Raw genomic sequence first — 20,628 nt, forward strand, 5'->3', positions numbered from 1 at the left:
CCTCTTAATGATTGCTTTATGCAAATCCTTTGTTTCACAAAATGAGGCTTTGGCGATAAAGAGTTTGAGAAACTAATACCCAAAAAAGCATAGTCTTTTTCTCTGGGGATAGGGCTGCCTATACTAAGCATTGTTGGTTCTATCAAATGACACCTTCTCTAGCACACACTAAGATCTCAAATTTAGCAGTATTGACTTGAAGGTATAAAGCATTCATATATTCTGTGTATTTGTCTATTACTTTTTTATTAGGGCAGTGTCATCCGAGTACGCCAACAAGGGTAGAGTGTACCCACAATCTTAGGGCCATCAACATCACATTTTAGCAAAACATAATTCAAGTAATTAATATAAATGGAAAAAAAGCAAAGGGACCAACACACATCCTTGTTGAACCCCAGTTTTAATTGGGAGCCAAGAGGTACAGTGGCCAAGATCGGTACTCCTTACACAGGCCTTGGTTTGCTCATGTAATACAATCACAATTCCCAGAACACTCTAGGGGACATTTCAAGGAACTGAGCACTGCCCAAGGTTTTTTTTTCAATTAAGTTTGTCGAAGGCTTTGCTCAGGTCCATGAATGTCAAAGAAACAGATTGTTTTTATAAAACGTGAGTGAGCCAGAAGTAGATATAGGCTGAGACCATGTTCGTGCATCCCATGCGAGGATGAAATGCCAACTGAATGGGTGAATAAATGTCATTTTCGATTCTAGGGTGCTTAATATACATCTTCCAAAAATATTTAGAGAAATATTCAATAAAGATATTGGTTTATTTGCTTTTGGATGGCTTCTGTCACCCTTCTTGAAGATTGGTATTAGCACTACTTCTTTCCAACTATCCACTTCTACCTACAGATGTATAAATGCATTGAACACCTTCTGCTGATGCTGCTTCAAGGCTACACCAAGCTATTTGGTCTAATTCAGTTTTTCCTATTTTCCAGATTCTTCTTGCAGGCTGTTTTTGCAGTCTGAATTTGTGTTTTCTCTGGCTGACATTTTTGTTAGAAAATGCAGTAGATGGTTCCTTGCAAAATAACATTGATAATTGAGCCAACATTTTTTTATAATTTTAGTAGCCTTAGGCTTCAAGGGTATCTCAAATACTTCTGTTACATTTTGATTAGCTCTCCGAAATTGGTTATAACTTGATGTGGGTCAGATTCATCAGCCAATCATTTTCTAAATATGGAGAAATTTGCCAATATAATATTGTGAGGTAAACTTTGCATATTGAAGGAATCCCTGTTAAGTTATTATGTATTTAAATTAGTTCATTAAGGTGGATAATGTTTCTGATCTATATCCAATCGCTTCCCACTTGATTACCAATCCAAGACTATAATGATCACTGAATAGGTTCTTTAGGACTTCAAAGTTCTTTATACTATGTGATGATTTACAGGTTCTCGTCACGTCTCCCCTCGGTGGAGTCCTGCCCTATGTGGCTAGGGAGGTGAGGCCAATAGTCTCCCGAGGGGTGTTAAGAAGCAGCAGGATCTCACAGGAAGAGACTCTCCTTATGGATATAAGGACTCCCTACACCCTTGTTCCCAGAAGCCAGGGGCATATTGACTCATTCCTCCTCCCAACCTGAAACTACTACTGTATGTTATTGTGAGTCTCTACTCTTGCATCTTCAAAATCAGATAGGACTGAGACGAGGAAGAACCAAAGAATCATACAGAAAACCAGTAGAAAGAATTATCCAAGAACTGGGACAAGGTGGCCACTAGGAGGCATGAAGATAACCTCAAAGGCATGCATAACAGACCTTGATGCTATGCTGAGGTGGGCCGAGTCACACAAAGTAAAGGCATAAGAAGTTCTAGGGGTGATCGGGAATGGGAAGAGCAGCAAGGGAAGCTGGTGTCCATCCAGCTGGGCCCAGGCAATTGAAACCCAGTCTTCCCTAAGTATCGTGAGACAGTCGGTCTCTTAGGCAGAGGCCGAAAGGAAATACGCAACCCGGAGGGAACCTGAGCCACTGCTGAAGCAGGACGAATCCAGCCATGGCATGGCCTCTCTAAGGTGGACCGTGTTTTCCATAAAACATGCTGAAACCGCCACAGCGGAGGAAAGCAGGAAGTCATGCTGAACGCGTACAGCAGTAACATCGACCTGAGACCCTGGGAAGAACCAGTAGTACAGTGAAGATACATGTAACAGGAGTTGCAGGAAAGCCGAGCGGGGTGCAGGGAGCCCAAAGAGTCAAGAATTCTTCGGGAGAGATCTCCCTCATCACAGTGGTGATAGCCAAAGAACCAAGAATCAAGAATTCTTCAGGAGTGATCTCCCTCATCACAGTAGTTATACCCAAAGAATGAAGAGTCAAATATTCTTTGGGAGTTATCTCCCTCGTGACAGTAGTGATACCCAAAGAACCAAGAATCAAGCATCTTCTGGAGTGATTTCCCTCATACAGGGACAAAATGGCAAGGGGGGCAAAAGGGCAATTGCCCCCCGGGGTGGCTGGGCAGTTGCCCCATGGACCAGACCTCAAAAATGTAAAAAGAAATAGAACATTGAAAAAGACAAAAGGCCTTCGACTTGATTTTAGCAATGTTGTAGACTGCCTGGGTGGCCCCACATGGGCGGGCTTCACAATGAGTGAGACAGAGAGTAGTCTACACTGCAGGAGTATGTTCACAGCACCCACAGGAAATGCATGCATTTAAATAACTGATTCAGTGACCCTGGATGGTAATTTTGGCACCACTGTGCATCATAAACCATTAGTCTGTTACAATCCAAAGGAGTTTATCAGAACACCGTCTTGACAAGGAAGTACGGGTTCATATCCTATTAGAGTTTTCCTCGGTTTGCTTCTGTATGAATGCATCCGGTATGTTCTGGTGAATTTCTTGATCACCAATGTGTTCGTACAAAAAGAGTTTAAAAGCATCCATGAATGTTACTTATATTGTGGTTTGTTTTAGAAATGGCTGCTTGAATGTTTGTGCTGCTTATTTTTGTGCAAGTTGAAAAATGCACATAGAAAGATGAAATATTCAGTTATTCATTTTTTAAATACAGCTGAAGAAAGTTACCAGCTCCACATGTGGTGTTTCTGAAAATCCGCTCTACTCGAAGTTTACCACCAGCAGAGGTGTTATTTCTATGGTACCTACAGTGCTATTCCAAAAATACCACCTCTGATGGCAGCAATGTAAAAAGGTTTTTTAACATTATTTTCAGCCATTTTCAGCATAAATGTGAAGAAAGAAATGTAATATGTACAGTAGTGGCTCATATCACTACTCTTTATTTTCTTTATGCACAGAAGGGCAATTATTTGTGCATAAGGTTGTGTGAGAAGGCAATCAGAGATGCCTACCATTTTACCACCTCAACATGTCACATGTGCTTCTGTTCTGCACAGTAAAAAGAAAGATTTAAATAGTTGGTGCTAGTTTTTATTTTTTACATCCACCTTCAAAGTGGAGGTAAAAATGGGTGGATTTTCTCCAAAAAGTTTGCCTAAAATACCACCACGGGTAGGTAATTCCCATGGAAAACAACAAATGGTATTTGATCAAATCCTGAATTTAGTGGACAGTCAAATCAATGCTACAATTGTACTGTAACCACCCAACGCTGAATGACCCCTTAAGTCTGTGTAACCAGGTGATCTGAGAAATGTGACCGCAACGCACTTCCATGCGAGGAAAGAGTTGTATACGTTGTTCAGTAGTGAATGCAAGACGTCCCACACACCGGTTATTGCAACAAAGTAAAAGACGCCCATTGCAGCGTGTGTGGTACGGTGACGCCAAATGAAGGACAGTCGGCCGCCCCATTCAAGTGTAAAATAATGGGCAATTCCCAATATAGGATCGCAGTCTACTATGAAGACGAGCCTATTTACCCGTTGAATGTTCAAGCAATAAATACTTTCACGGGGTTGAGAAGAACATTAATGTGAAGAGTATGTTGAAGTGTTATGACCTGTTTGTCAAGCTCTGCTGAAGAAGTTCTCACATTTCTTATATCGTTGGAAAAACAACGAAACATGTTGAGTGTGTAGGGCGTTGTATATTGTAATCAGTGTGTTCTAATAAGTTATGAATCAAATTAGAACCTTGTGATTGACATCACAAGTATTTGCCCAAGAAGCAGAAAAAAAGCATTAAGAGAGCAACCTTGAATTTTAGGAGTTCTCTATTTAGTATCCGACGGAGGTGCTTAATGTTGCACGGGGTCAGGCTCTGATCAAGTCAAAAAGTGTATGTGTGTATTGTTAACTGTTTTAAATGTATTCTTGCACCTAATGAGATAGATTTTTATTTTTTATTTTTATGATGGTTGAAATTATGTGCTTTGTCTTTTTAAATTGCTTGGAATTTGTTTGAATCTATTGAATTATTAAAATTGTTTAAATATGAAATACAGTTTGTATGAAGGTACAGTCCTATATTTGGTTGAGGACTGAGGGAATGCATTTTTGTCTATCTGTAGGGATTACAACATGAAGGCAACAAGATTAATTGGTTTAGAAGCATTTTGCAAGCTGTTATTTGGGGGTGAATCACGGGGCCGGTAAAATTGGACCCATTGTTTCTCATTTGTTTTGTGGCCCTTAAGTCTGTGATCATTTTCCATTGTCTTGTCCAGAACACCCTGTTCTTATGTGACCAACAAAAAACACACATGCAAATCAACATCAGATTCAGATATATAGATACAAAGTCACATGAACACAGAGTAATCCTTCCACCTATACTTTACACTTTCACAAATACACCTCATTACGACCCTGGCGGTAAGCGCCCGTCATTAACGCCATGGCGTAATGAGCGTTTACGCCGTGGGACGATGGCGTAAAGAGCGCCACATCACGACCCATCGCGCACGAGCATTACGCCATGGCGGTAATGCAAATAACGCCATGGCGGAAAAGGCCCCTACCGCCATCGCTAAGCGAGCAAGGTGCCCATCCGCCAGCGTAAGTAGCGGCCACCGTAATTTACGGCCACCGTAATTTACGGCCACCGTAATTTACGGTGGCCGTAAAAGGCCAAACCGGAAATAGCGTCATCGCGCCGGAACGGGAAGCAGCCCGTCGGCCATCTTTAAAAACACAATCCAGCGCCATCCTACCAAACAACACCAGACCCAACCCTGACACCTGTCCCGACAAAACACCCACCCACCCAAGTTCCCGAAAATGCCGAAATGCGTGAAAAAGGCCTGTGACCGCCTGCGCCAGGAGCGATTCAGCCGGGAGGAACTCTGCATGCTAGCGGAGACCCTGCAGGACAACGCAGGTGTTGTTTTCTCCCCTGAAATGAGCCGGACAGCAATCGGGAAGAAGAAGGCCATCTGGGCCCTGGTGGCTGAGCGCGTCAGCGCGGTGGGGACCGTACCCCGCACCCCACAGCAGTGCCGGAAACGCTGGGATGACCTGCGCATACGGGTCAGAGCCGTCATCTCGGCAAACCGCAACCTTGCCCAGGGAACCGGTGGAGGGTCAGAATCCCCCCTGAAACTCCAACCGTGGGAGGAGATCTGTGCTGCCACCATCGGCATGGAATCCATCGAAGGCGTTGGAGGGATGGAAAGGGGAGCCCCGACATCAGGCGATGAAGGTAGGTGCCTCATACAAGACATGCCATAGTCACAGCAGTCCAATCATGTGTAGCACAAGGTTGCCCTAGAGTGTAAATGCAACACAAATCAATACTGCCCATAGCCACATGCGAGCACCACCCTGCATACACTGCTGGCACCCGCATACCTGCATCCACATGCCACACCAAAAGGAGACAACCTGCATGGCACTGCCTGAAATCTGCCTCATCCACTGGCCAAAATAATGTCAACCATTGTCATTCAAAAGTCCGTATACCCATCAATAACGCCCTCCCACCTTTGCTCCACCACAGGCACAGAATCACACCCAGAGGACCAGGAGACCCCTGCGCCGAAGAGGGCGAAGTCCACCAACAACCTCCCTGCACCCTCAACCTCAGCTGCAGTGAGGCAGACCCCACGACAAGCAGGTCCCACTGCAGGCATACCGGAGGTCCCACCGGCAAGCACCCCTGTTGGCAGCAGGCCAGCAGCTGCTGCTCCACCTCCACCGACATTGCCTGCCACAGAAGGCAGGGGGTCAGCGGCCAGCAGCAACATCGGGGAGACAGCTGCAACAGCTGCATGTTCTGACTCGGACATGGAGCAGGAGGTCAGAAGCCCCACTGACCAACTACATTCCCCCTGTTTCTCAGACGCCAGCCCCCATGTGGGCGACACACAGGGGCACACTGAGGCAGAGGAGTGGCCTTCCACCCCATGCCCTGTCCACACTCCACAGGAGGGGACCAGTCCCTCCATCACTCCACCTGCACTGGCCATGGGCCAGCACGGCCAGCCGTCCCTCGAGGACATCACTCAACGGCAGCATCAACTGTCCGCAATGCTGGATGAGCATGCAGCGGAATGTGTGGGGGCTAGGTTTAGCATTGAACAGGCCACGGAGACACTAAGGGCGGAAGTGGCGCAGAGCACTGACACCCTGAGGGATGCCATGCAGGCCATGTCCAGGGACATCTGTGCAGAACTTGTGGCCTTGCGTCGTGCGGTCATTGGCCTCACCCACACACGACAGGACGTGCATGCACAGGAGCAGCCAGGGACATCCTCCACTGCCAGTTCTGCGCAGAGCAGCCCCGTGCGCCGTTCCGGACGCAACCTGCGCTCCACAGCCAGGGGTGCCCCGGGTGCCGGGAGAGGGGGCTTGTGACGGCCTGTGGACACTGTCACAGGCATCTGTTGACAGCTACTTGGGGTGTGTTGGGGTGTGCAGGGGGGAGGTGGGAGGGGGTGTGTTGGGGTGTGCAGGGGGGAGGGGGGAGGTGGGAGGGGGTGTGTTGGGGTGTGCAGGGGGGAGGTGGGAGGGGGTGTGACACGACAGTTCATGGTTCCAATACACTTTTTTCTTTCAAAAAAAGGAAATGTGTGGACATTTTCATTGCGTATGTGTGCTTTATTGGTGTACAGTCCACAGTGTGCATGCCCCAGAGACACACAGTGCCCCAAGTGCAGTCTCCATGCGATGAACACCAGCCGTGTGTGCTAGAAGCAGTGGTTGATGATACTTTGGCGCATGGCACGCCCCTCCTGTACATCGCCTCCTCCATGTGGTGGCGCCCCATCTGCACCCTCCTCATCCTCATCCTCATCGTCAGGTGGTTGCAGTTCTGCGTCAGGGGGCAGGGGCACATTCCGTCTGACGCACATATTGTGCAGCATGACACATGCCATGACGATCTTTGCCACCTTCTCATGGCCATACAGGAGTGCCCCACCAGACCTGCTGAGGCTTCGGAACCGTGCCTTCAGGAGGCCGAATGTCTGCTCTATGACCACACGAGTACGTGTATGTGCACGGTTGAAGTCCTCCTCGTGCTGGTTCTGCGGGTTCCGGACTGGCGTGAGGAGCCACCTCTTCAGGGGGTAGGCTGCATCACCTGTATGTAGGCGAGAATGTATGTGTCAGTCATGTTGTCTGATCAGGAACATGATGTTCCACCATGGCTGGCATGGTACTGTTACCTTGGCTCACTTCTACATGCACTAATTGATTCACACTATGCAACCAGTATATGCTCATTGCTGCCATGGCCTGTTTTGCATGCCATCACCCTATGTATGCAGAGGGGTTTTGTGCATTGTGAGTGCCCTTCCTCTGTATCCGTTCTCTGTGTTACTCACAGGCCAGTGGAGTATGCATCATCCCCCCCCCCCCTTTCTGCCAGGTGGAGTATGCATCATCCCCCCCCCCCCTTTCTGCCAGGTGGAGTATGCATCCCCCCCCCCTTTCTGCCAGGTGGAGTATGCACTGGTACGTCATTCCCATGCCCACTTCCATGACATAGCACTCACCGAGTAGCCAGGATCTTGGGCCTGCATGTCGCTCCATGTAGCGTGGTATTGTGGAGTTCCTCAGGATCATGGAATCATGGGTTGATCCGGGGAATCGGGCACAACAATGTGTGATGATCTTGTTGGAGTCACAGACCATTTGCACGTTGATAGAGTGGAACTGTTTCCGGTTGCGGTACGGTACCTCCATGGCACGTGGAACCACCAATTCCACATGGGTGCAGTCGATGGCACCAATGCAACCGGGTATGCTGGCTAGTGCATGGAAACCCACTTTGGTGTTTGCAATCTCCTGGGCAGTCCGTGGTAATGAGATGTGGTCGTCTGTGTGCTTGAGGAGGGCATCGAGCACTTGGATGAGTGTTCGTGAGAATAATGGTTGTGAAATGCCATGCAGGTGCCCCACTGTGTGCTGGTAGGTGCCTGTGGCCAGGAAGTGGAGTACAGCCACTACCTTCAGTAGGGGGGGGATGGCGGTTGGACTTTCTATCATGCTGACGATGTCATCGTGTATCATGTCTACGATGGCGGTGATGGTGTCCCGGTCCAAATGGTACAGGGTGTGGATCTGCTCAGCAGTGAGGTTGTTTGGATTGGCTCTGATGCGTGGGATTGGGGGCTGCCTGCGTGGTGGCACTGGCTGTGCTGGTGGGGCTTGCTGGGCCTGCCTTGCCCTCCTTCTCCTCCTGCGTCTCCTCTGTGCTGCCTGTTGTTGTTGTTGTTGTTGCTGTTGTAGTAGCACATGCATTGCTATCAGGTCCTCCAGCCCCAACATTGCTAGTCGTATTGGCATCATTGTGGAGTGTGACTGGGTGTGGGTAGGGGTGGGGTGTGCTCTTTTTGTACTCCCCTGAGTCTGTATTGCCTTCACCTGTGCTGTTTCTGTGCACCTGTGGCAGCTGCATTCACTTGAATTGGCCCTTTACGGTTGGTTCGCGATGGCGTTATTTGCACCATGGCGGTAAGGTACTTTGCGGCCTCGGTGATGGCGTTAGGTGCATGTCCGCTTGGGTCGGCATTTGCGTGCCTTTCCGCCATGGCGCTAAGTACGGTGTGGGCGGTCGCGTGCGCGCACCCTTAGCGCAGTTAGCGGCAGCGTTAACTACGATGCCGCTATTGGCATCGTAGTTTACGGTCAGGAGTCATGATCGGACCTGGCGGAAAACGATGGCGGTAAGCATTTACCGCCATCGTTTGTCACTTAGCGCCAGGGTCGTAATGAGGCCCAAATACATTAACCCCATCACAGAAACTGAAACACACCACCTTGTCAGGCCACTCTTGCTCCTTCTCCATCACCAGGTCCAAGGAGTATTCCCCTTGCAGTCTGTCTGCTTCTGTGAGTTGAAATATGCAGCCGACTTTAAAAGAAAGTGTAACTTGGCAGCACAAACAGTCACGTCCCCTCGCTGTCTTTTGCTATGCATTGTCCAAGTGTAGTCTCCATAGCCACAATCATTAGTAAGATCCCGACCACAGAGTCTTGTTGTGTCTGGCAGAAGCAACGGACAAAACAAGGTTGTTTACTGTCTAACTGTAGGTCAGGGCTGTGCAAGGTGATGAGGGGCGAGGAATGGGCTTGGTGTGATGGGCATTTAAAGGGGGTGAGTGGCAAGGAATTGGTGACTGAGCAATGTGGGCAAGGGAAGGAGTTGTGTGCAATGGAAGTGAAGGAGAGTAAGGTAATAGTTAAAGGATGGAACAAAAGGGAAATAAAGGTTTGAAAGTTAATTGCAATAAATAGGGGGGCATTGAGAATGTGATGCAAGGGAAGGACACCAAAGGATGGTGGATAAAGAAATAGGGTAAATGAGATGGAGAGGTACACATCTGGAGCAGTAGGCCAGCAGGTTGACTATTGCTGATATCTATGTCTAATCTGCATGCCATCGTGCCGGATTATGGCTTGACCTCCTTTCTTTCATCTGACTAAGGAATGCATACTTGTTTTAGGAACATATATTTCAATTACTACTTCTATTATATTGTTTCAAGTTGCTTTTCATGTGACTCAGTGCTTTAAAAGTACCCTCAATTGTACAGTTTGTTGTAATTTTTCCTTATAATTATAATCTTAGTATGTTTCTCAGATGTATTTGCCTCAGAATACAGACAATTAACAGACAGTCCCATGTAGATTCATTGGTGCTTTGAAAACCAGATTTATTGAACAGTGCACTAGCTTAGTTAGCACTTGAATAACAACTTTGCAGATGAAATAGGAGAAGATTAAGTATTTCCTGCTTTCTGAATTTGAAGCTGAAGAGCCAGGCAGATGGGGCTCAACACCCCACCTTCCACACTTCATACAGTATGTAATTCTGTGCAAATCACTTTCCATCTCTCTGCTTTATTTTGCTTAGCTATCAGTAGAAAAGCCTAATTCAAACAGATTCATACTCTATAATGTTATTCTATAAATAATTATAATTTTATCAGTGTATGTTAAGCATACTGGTGAGGCGGCAGGAGACAGTTGAGGGTCCTATGTTGTGGAAGGTAGGTACAGGGGGTGTAGGTATGCGTTTTGTTTTGTGGGCTGGGCAGGGTCTTTTGCTGTGACAGCTCATGTTTGGCCTGGACCCTGTGGTTCAGCAATGGCTGTGCTCTACCAATGAATTCTCTAACTTTGCCACCTCTGTACATTGTTCTAAAACTAAAGATAGTTTGGTTTGGGTTGATAGGCGATGTAACCTGCTGTTGTATTAAAAATTGTCACACAATGAAAACTGAGCTAAAATCCTAGATTTCCCATTTCGCTAATTATATTATCCTGGTGAAATAATTGTACTATGTTTGGTAAATTGGAGAATTTCCAGGGGTCTGGGTCTCTAGGTAACCAGAGACATAACTAAAGAATATGGTGCAAAAAAGTAAAACAATTTCTACTATATATACTTGAAAATGTGTGGGAGGAGAGAGGTTGGCATTGAGTTTACTTGCTCTGGGTGTTGGGGAGCTGCACTGTAGGCTTGGGCCATTGCACTTTGGGCAATAAAAGTACATTTGCTCCCCAGGCCAAATGTTACCAGTCCTCCTCTGCCCTCGTTCCAATAACAATAACCAAAGAACCAAGAGTTAAGTTTTCTTCCAGAGTGCTCTTGCTCATCACAATAGTGATACCCAAAGAACCAAGAGTCGAGTATTCCTCTGGAGTGATCTCCGTCATTCCAGTAGTGATACACAGAGCTTCAATAGTTAAGCATTCCTCAGGAGTGATCTCCCTCATCACACTAGTGCTACACAAAACTTCAAGACTCAAGTATTCCTCTGGTGTGATCTCCCTCATCACAGTAGTGATACACAAAGTTTCAACAGTAAAGTATTCCTCAGGAGTGGTCTTCCGCATTATAGTAGTGATACACAGAGCTTCAAGAGTTAAGTGTTCCTCAAGAGTCATCTCCCTCACCATAGTAGTCATACACAAAGCTCCAAGAGTCAAATATTCATCAGGAGTGATCGCCCTCATCACAGTGGTGAAACACAAAGCTTCATGAGTGACATATTCCTTGAGAGTGATCTCCCTCATCACAGTAGTGATACACAAAAAGTATCAAGAGTATCAAGAGTCAAGTATTCCTAGCGAGCCATCTCCCTTGTCACAGTAGTGATACAAAAAGCTTCAAGAGTCTAGTATTCATTGGGAATGACCTCCCACTTTGCAGTAGTGAAACACCACTCCCTCGTCTCAGTAGTGAAACTCAGAAAACCAAGAGCCAAGTATTGCTTGGGAGCAATCTCCCTTGTCCCAGTGGTGACACAAGAAACCATAAACCTCAAGAGTGCCTAATGAGTGCACTCCCTCATGGCAGTGGGAAACCCAGCATATGTCAAAGATACCAAAAGAACCAAGACATGTCACAGACTATCTCCTCAAAAGTCAAGATATAAAAGGTTCTGGAAAAGCTCCAGCAATTAAAGGAAGAGTTGATAAAGCCTTAACTCTGTTGTTCAGAAACACTTGGGCGGAATTAAAGAGACTTCTAATGACTTGTTCAAAGGACTATCACAGAACATTCTCCAGACCTCTTTCATATAGACCAGAAGAAAGGAGTCTCCTGGTCTAAGCATATTTGGTCAATCAGACCTTATCGCAATAGACTATTGTGAAGTCAACACAAGATTGAATTGTTTCACGAGGAGAAGCGAGCCATTCTCCTGGTGGCTTGGATTAGAAGTTCATTGAACCCTTTTCTTCTTGGTTTAATTGTTAGTGGTAGGAATAGGGTAGTTGGTTTGGACATAGGATGATATTTTGGTTTCTTTTAATTTATATCCTGACAAGCACCCTAGTTATCTTGTATTGAGGTTTGGAAACCCCCTCTAGAACTAGGGAGAGGTAGGTTTTCCTCATTATTTGAATACAAGTCTATAATCAAAAATATACCATCTTTTCAGCCTCCTTAGTTCATCACATTGCAACTATTCCAAAGGTTCATAGAAATTAGAAAATAGTATATTGTCAGACTCCTTATATGACTTAAATGTCCCCCCTAATTATCCCATTAATCAAATGCAGCTCCCACTCTATCAGACAGTTGTGGAAAATGAAACCTTTATTATAGACTTGAGAGTCAACCATTGCTGGTTCAGGAATACCCATTGCTATGTCCTCATGTGGGTCTAGTATGTCTGTTGGAAGCCCTGGTCCAAGTTTGATGTTCAGGTCCCCCCCCCACAGATTATCATACTTTGGTTGCACTTTTCCAAAGACACATGCACATCCATCTCCTCTTTTATGATGGGCAACCTATTTAATCTATTATCTTTCAAAGGGTGATTGTATATATTAACTTTCATCAGTTTCTTATATTTATTATCCTGCATATTGAAAGCTTGCATACACAATATATTTTTTAAGTTATATTCCGCCACCTTGAAATGAAGGGAGGTTTTGCAAAATACAGCCAAACCTTCATACGCTCTCCCTCTATGATTTCTTCTTCCGTTAATCTGATAGGAAAAAATAACTCCATGATTAACAGAGTCTCTGCCCACACTTCCTGGAGCATTATTACATCATAGGTTTTCAATTATAGAAGGATTTCATTAATACCAAACTTGCCTGTAGCACCAGCAATATTCCACGAAATAATGGAGAGAGTCGAGGGTAAAATGGGCTCAATGGGTGTCTTCATTTTATCATTCTTACGGTTTTTGAGCATGAGGTCATGGGTTTGGGATTGATTTAAATTTTAAAAAAACTTTGGACCCATGCTGAAGTGCATTTAGTCAGTCAATTTCCTCCATTTAGGAAAGAACCAAATATTTACTTTCTGATATTAAGTTCTTAATAATGCACCCTGTACCACCCAGTGAACTTTGGTCCTGATTTTCTCCTACCGTTCCTGTAGGATGAGGAATATACAATGCACATTATACATTATTTTTAGCGGAAATAGTGAACAGAGTCACTGGAAAAGGTTTCCATCCATTTTCGTCATCAGGACTTTTTTGCGATACAATACATTTCAGAGGATCGAAGAAATTCAAAGATAGAATCATTCTTGCTCTCCTATGTGATAATTGCATTAAGTTGACTGCAAAATATAAGATGCCACTATTTTGGATGTAAAAGTAATCACTATACAGTCCTCATTTATATATTTCTCTGTGCGCCCACCCATTTAGTATTCATTGCCATCAATATACCTTGTGGGTCTATTAAGGGGGTAATAATGTTTGTGTTAATCCAAAGTGCCAATTCATTTCTCAAAGGGTTCCATTTCCACAGTTATTCCTACCAAGGTTGCTGTTGCAGGAGGTATCTAATGTTTCTGATTCTAAATAATGTTTATTACTGGACAGGTTACTTGCTGCACTTTGATACTCCAATTGCTTAGTTCCAAATTTCTGCAGAACGTACTGGGGACCTTTTCTATTGAAGGTGCTGACAGCTTTTGTTCCAAGACCAGTTGCGCTGGCATTACATATTTGGACTTTGGTGAAGTTAAGATAACCTGGTCGAATGGGTCTTTTAAACCAACGGTGTCAGTCTTTAAAATTCTTAAAATGTGATCCATAATGTTTAAAAAGTTAAAAGAGTAGATTTAAAATTCTTCACAAAATCCCACAATGGTTGGGTCTGTTCCATAAGAGCAGCTGGGATGAGATTTTGAAATTCATGCTTCTCCTACGATGGAATCGTAATTGTGGAAGGGCTTTATTTTTCACTTATTAGTATCAGTTTGACACTGTGTCCGCTATGGAAGTAGTGGGTACCTGATATTTGTTAGGGCATATCAGCTGTTTTGTGAAATCATCCTCAACGTCAGTCTCTGGTGCATTGGTTACTATAGCCAAAGTGTTACAGGAGGATTCCTCTGATAAACTAGCAACACTTAGCTTCAGATTTGTTTTCTATTGTGTTTTAGCAGCCACCATCACTCTCGAACAGACTTTTTGACCAGGGGCAACCTCACAAAGAAGTGTATCACTTTGGTGAACTTTTTCTGCAATTCTATTGACACAGGGAATAAGGGGAAGGGTCCTCAAGCCCCTAATTTCTTGCTCTACTATGTGTATTTTTTATCCAGTTTACCACTGATTTCTTGGAAGTAGGAGTTGAGTGATTGCATTTGCTTTGTTTGAGGGGCTTTTGATTGCATCATTCTCTTTCCCTGCACCCCTTCGACTAGGCCACTAGCTTTTTTAATTGCCCACTGAATCCATCTCTCAGTGGTTCAAAGTTTTGCCTATAAGAACCCGCGGTCACCAAACCAAGACTTCCAATCAGTTTGAAGGGATCCGCGTTATGATGAAGGGTAGTAGGGACTGGGCAAAGAAATGTCAATCTTGCACATTTTTCCAAAAGAGCACTCAGAACGATCCCTGAGGCAAACCACTCCGAGGCTTCTCATATTCATATACACACTTCTGTATTAGAAACCATTACCTCTTATTGCCCCTGCCAGGCCAACTCCTTACCACCTGGTCTTTTGGCCCCTTCAGTATTTTGCTGGCTGGTCAAATCCTCTGTTCCACTAATGAGAAAGGGTAGCGAACAAAGATAGCAGTGGTCTCCAGAACTCTCCCAAGATCGGTTCCAATCCCACAGGGGCTCACTTCCTTCCTTAGCTGAAGCTAGAAAGTGGGCAACAGCAGGAAACGGAGCTCGGAGGAGATTTTATGTGCTGGCATGGCACAGCAGCTGCCAGCGTCCTTCCTCCTCCCACTGTGCGCTCATGCTTCACATGGCAAAAGCGGGAAACAGCCCGCTGCGGGCGTGCTGCGCTCCACTCCCATCATCGTTAATGAACGCATTGCTGCTAGTGAGGTGGTGAATAGTAAAAGCCACATCCAACACCATCATTCAGATCATAATCATTCTGATGTGCAAGTCGTACCCCACACCCCTGGGCCCAGCCCCACTCTTTACTTGCAGTGCCTGAGGCATCAAGAGCACATTCATGAGAGAGAGAGAGACACCTGTGCAGAGTAAAGCCCAATAGCATAGCATAATGCACAGTAACACCATAGCGATCCAGAGGGAGCACATTATTGTACAGTAGAAACTCTTTAGAATGGGCTGGGGGGAAATGAGACTGAACATTCCTGACTTCGTGCCCACATGTGTACTAGCATGCCAAGTAGTGATAGGCTACAGGCACATGACATGACGGGCCCAGTGACTGCTCCTGAGTGTCTGACAGCATACATTCAAGAGATGTGGCTGGGGATAGGGTTGTGGTATTATTTCTTTCTGACAACATGAGCTTGTGATGTTCCCGACTCTGCAGCTGCGCAATGATGTGTGTGTTTGCCAGTTTTTATGCTTATGCTAGCAGAAAAATAGATTTGCCCACACCATTCATTTAGCAGGTGGAATGTCATACCATTTCTTTTCCAGATAAAAATCATCACATATGTGTATGTATGTAAATAGTTCCCAACGGTACATTTTGCTGTATAATTACGAACATTGTGTAGGTTTATTATATTCTGTGGAACACAATGGATATGCATAACAACATTTGCTAACTTTATTTACTGGGTAAAATACATTCAATAGAAAACAAAATACACATAACTGTATTTGTGGAAGATTAGAAATGCAGAGTATGACATGATGCATGATGTTGAGGGAGGCAGAAGTGCATGTTCACACTCAACGTGACACTGAGATCAGCATGGTGTGAGGGGTCAGAAATAAGAAACTGACAACTTTGTAAACAGTTTTCAAAATTCGTCATTGTATAACATCAAAAGGGTTGGATAAAAGCCTCATGATACCTACCTTAGCAAAACAGAAAGGTAATAGTTGGAAGGTTTTGAATTAATTATAACCACGGCGCAGCTCTTGGCAACCCTCCAGACCATTGTTTTTCAGCCTGCCAAGCCATTACAGAAGAGGAAAAACCATGTGCAAATCAGGCTTGGTCCTAACCCAAAAGGGGCAGTCCAGCCCGAAATGCCAGGTCACATCCCTTCTGCACGAGACCAGAAGCATCTCCAGACATGTTTCAGCCTTGATGGGCGTCATCAGCAAGGAGTAGCTTGGGTCTATAGGCCCGGCAGACTCGGGACCCACGTCTGGGCATACCCGTCTCTATCCCTACCTTAACGAGGATTTCCCTGCCTAAAGTAACTAACAGAAACATGGTATCATTCCCTCACACTTAAACATACAAAAATCAATAAGGAAATGTTTTGAAGTTCAGCACAACACAATGATATCACAATTGAACCTGTAATATGACCACAGACCTGGTTTATGATCCCAGTGAATTCCCCTTCCCCAGATTCAACCATGCTTGTCGCTTGACAGTTAAAAAGAAAATAAGAAAGTCCTGGTTGGTAACACAGTTCTTTGTAACATCCACTGGAAAATCGAAATTTCCAACACTTCCAGGATGTACCAAGATTGAATGTTCTTTATCTTCTTTGAGTAAGAATGAACTGAAAAATTATCTTCTCCACAAGAAACAAAAATTGCCTTTGACAGGATGTGTTGGCACCGCTGAATGGTTTCTAAGACACGTAGCTCCCCCAAAGCAGGATTATACAGTTCTTCCTTCGGCAGCATAAATGATATAGCAATCAGTTCAGCACTTCGTCATTTGTTATCTGTTTTACTCCCATGCCACGCCTAGTACTTAAAAGGTTTGCCATCTGGGTGTACTCCTCTGCCCTAACAACTCTTCACAAAACAGAATGTGCTTCAGTGGTAACAGCAACTTCACAATGTTCTTTGTTTTAGCAGCATTACACTTTTATCAGCATTTCAAGGAAACAGAATTCACCTTTGCACTCTTTAAGATTCCTCTGAAAATGATGCTCCTCTGCCCCTGAATAACCTTTCTCAGAAGGGCAGCCTCTTTGCCACTTATGTTTCCTCACAGCACAGGTAACCAAATATTGACAAGGATACATGCTTCTTTCTTGGCTTTGAGGACCAAACACATTCTTTGGCTTCTCAACCGTCTTGGTGTTTTCCTTCTCCAGTTCCAACTTCGGCTGCATAATCGGTCTGCACTGCTCCTTCTGCTCACACTGCTCTCACCTCGTTCTCTCTCTACTTCGGCCTCAGCATCTGTTTCTCTTCTCTCTCTAGCCTCATTTACATCAATTAGTTGACCACTTCTGTATTGTTCCTCTTCAGCCCTCTTCCTCTTCCCAGTAATTGGGGAATTATCGGACTTGAAGTCCCTACTAATAAAGTAAATCTTTCTGTTATTCACAAGATTTTCGAAAGAAGAGTCATATGGGTTAGTCATTGGGCTTGATTGATAAGAGGAATGTAGTTCTTTAAAATGTAGACATTTATTATTCACACACTTTCTTTGACTATACTTTTGGGAGCTAGTGGAGACTTTAGTTGCATGAGTTTGTCTGGTTTGAGAAGGGTTTTAATTTCTCTTTATGGCAAATGGTTTTGGACTAGTATGTTTTCCCACATTAAGGTATTCAACTTGTGTAATATACAAATTATTATAACAACAATCCATTATATACTTTGACATTTGTCATATGTCTTCACTAGAGGAAGGCAAATACTGTGTCTGACCCCCTGGATTCCTCTCACTTGGCCTTTTCTCCTTCCAGGATATCCTCCCGCAGAACACCACCCGAAGGTGAAGATCAGGAAGTGGCTGCCTTTCCCTGGCCATCTGGGAGCAGACTTTAGACAGGGGTCTAGTCAGTGATCCATAGGATTCATCAAAATGGCAACACCTTTCTTTTAATAACTTTCCAGATTTTTGTTTGCGATTTGGGAGATGACCCTGTAAGAGGCACACATTACAGTGAAATGGCGGTGGCCTGCCTAAAACAATACACAGGACATTAGATATCATGTTTGCTGGGCTGTAAAAACAAAACCTTAAAATCTAAAACAGAACTCTGAAGTCTAAAAACTAAACTCAAATCCTTTAAAGCACTAAATACTCTAAAATACTGTAAACTTTAAACACTCTGAACTCTAGACTATACACTCTAAACTCTGCATTGTAATATAACTTTAAACTCTAAACTCTAAAGTAAATGCAAATTCAAAGTGATGTGTACACTCTCAAATAACTGCAAACTATAAACACAGTTAAACTGTACTATAGAGTAGAACTTTATTTACCTGTTTAATTTTCTCAGATGGGAATAAGGAGCCACAGCATAGAATTTTCAGTGGCATGGGGAAGTCACTGCAGTGAAGCAGAGTTGTACAGGTGTGACAAATCAACTTCTGGGGTGCCAATCGTCCATGAGTGAATATCAGTTTCTAAACCATCACTTTGTCCCACATCTCTAATACACCAGAAGGGATTCAAACAGATTGGAAAAACAAGCAAATTATAAACCTCCAATTTTGGTAGCGTGGATGGAACGGCAGGCTTATCTCCAAAAGGTTGTGGATCATTGGGTAGTTGCAACACAGCGAAAATACAATTATTACCCAATGATAAAAGGGACTGTCCAGTCATGTTTGTATACAAAATATCTACTGTATTTATCACAACAGACAGTTCTGGCAAAATTGCGCAATACAACCCACCATGTAAAGGAATGCAGAGGACAGGCAGTTTCAAAGAAGCAAAAGGGATGCACTCTAGATACTGACTGGGGGTAGTCAGTATGTTTAATAATCACAGCAGTTTAAGGTTACTTGGCTTCAGCACAAAGGGAGCAATGGGTCTTAATGGCCCTCATTCCGAGGTTGGTGCTAGTCACGGCGCTATTAGCTATTAGAAATATGAAAGGTTGTTGGGCTTCCTGTCTCCTTTGTTATCCTCTGCAGCCAAGCCCTGTGTGGGCCTGTTTGAAATACACACTATAAGTATGTTAATTGCTGCGACCTGCTGCGAGGCCTAACAAAAGAGAAGGGCAGACCAATGGAGTCTTTGTTGGTTAATCAGGCTGGCCATGGCAGGGGGAAGGTTGCCCCCTTGTCCTGGAGTTGACATGGTGCACTCCTAGCTGTCGCATTCCACTAAATATATCAGGGTGTACTCTGCCTATAGGCTGTGTCCACCCTGAGTACATGGGTCTATGTGTTTGTCATGGTGTAGGAACATGTGTGTGGATTTATTTTATTTTTTTCATTTGTAAAGCTTGCACAAACCTGCAGGCATCTAGGCGGTGATACTGAAGTCAAGTTACATCAAGTTACATGTTGCATAGCAGCTAGCAGCAGTAGGCCATAAAACCACATAGATACCCTTTTTACAGTCCGAGTATTTGTAGCATAAAAGAGGTTAAAGTCTGAGTATAAAAAGCATCGGCTCCCCAGGGATTAACACATAACATACTCAGTGAAGGTGATTGGTGTAGAAGATTTAGGCAAAAACAAAAGGTTTTAAAGTCTCTACGGAAAGACCCCGATGAGCAAGTGGGAGGGAGCTCCATTGTTTTGCCGTAATGACTGGGAAGCTAGCCCCTCCCGCTTTAGTTCGTTTGTACTTGGGTTGCGCTTGTCTGTAGGTGTACGGTGTTCTTGTGGGTCTGGACAATTGGGTCTTGGCAATTTTGTTGACCAGGTAGGGTGGGGCCACTTTCGAAATACATCTGTGCGTGATCAGGAGCATTTTAAAGGGGATTCTCTCTCGAATGGGGAACCATTATACCACTTTTCGTGCTGCTGAGATGTGTTCCTCTTTCGGAATATTCAAGGCTGCACACAAGGGGTTGTTTTGGATGGTCTCAAGTTACAGTAGTCAAGACTGGCGCCAACTAGTGCACATGCTATAGTTAGACAGCTGTCTCTGGAGAGGAAGGGTCTGGCAGCATTTATCAATTTTGTTGTGTATTCCGCTGATGAGGAGATAGCATTGACTTGACGGGACATGGAAAATGTAGCATCAAGGTAGACCACAAGAGTCTTTACCGCTGATGAGACTGGAATCCTTGGTCTGTCAATGTCAAAAGCTAAGTATTTTGGGTTGAATTCTTTTTGTACCGTTGATGGGGTTATAAGAAGGAGCTCAGTCTTTTCGTCATTGAGACAAAGCCACGATTCACCATCGAAGCTTGGACAGTTGCATAGACTGAGCTCAGGGTCTCAGAGTCATTCGTGTAGTTGCCAGAGAGGGGTATTAGTATTTTCGTATCATAGGCATAGTTAGTGTATGTTATGCCAAGTGCACCCAGAAGGTTGAAAAGAGGTTTTGTAAATTTATTATAGAGTGTTGGTGAGCATCATGAGCCTTGATGGACACCACAACTGATTGGAGCAGGAGCAGCACTGGCATTCTCAGAGAATACTTTCATTACTCTGTCAACCATCATGTGTCGAATCAAAATTCGATTT

The sequence above is a fragment of the Ambystoma mexicanum genome, chromosome 10, assembly GCF_040938575.1.
Source record: "Ambystoma mexicanum isolate Mex_15411 chromosome 10, UKY_AmexF1_1, whole genome shotgun sequence".
NCBI lineage: Eukaryota > Metazoa > Chordata > Amphibia > Caudata > Ambystomatidae > Ambystoma > Ambystoma mexicanum.